We start from the raw sequence: 568 nt of genomic DNA on the forward strand, positions 1-568 counted from the left end.
GTGAAGGCAAAATGCTTATGTGATCAGTATATGTTTCCAGTGAGCCTTTCAGCATCACAGTCGTATGCTTTAAGATAAAGCAAACACATGCAATGAACTGAGACGTGCTTCTGCGCATGTGTATGAAGGAGGCAAGGATGTTCTCCATGAAAATCTCCATGAAAAACCATGGCCAATCCCATGGTGCACTTTTTAAGGCAGTGGTTCTCAACCTTCCTAATGCCGTGACCCTGTAATACGGTTCCTCATGTTGTATGTGGCACAGCTGCATGTGGGCGGACCGGCCTGGAGGCGGACAGAGGAGCGGTGTCTCCGTTCCTAAGACCATCAGAAATATGTGTTTTCCAATGGTCTTAGGTGACCCCTATGAAAGGGTCGTTCGATCCCCAAAGGGGTCGTGACCCACAGGTTGAGAACTGCTGTTTTAAGGGGTGTTTACATGGAAATTGGAAGAGTCAAAAGATGACAAAACACACAAAACGCCCATTTTTTACAAGATATTTTATTGATTTTTAGAGAGTGGAAGGGGGGAAGGAGAAACATCCATGCAAGAGTAAAACATCGATCG

Source organism: Molossus molossus, unplaced genomic scaffold (assembly GCF_014108415.1).
Source record: "Molossus molossus isolate mMolMol1 unplaced genomic scaffold, mMolMol1.p scaffold_m16_p_3, whole genome shotgun sequence".
Lineage (NCBI taxonomy): Eukaryota > Metazoa > Chordata > Mammalia > Chiroptera > Molossidae > Molossus > Molossus molossus.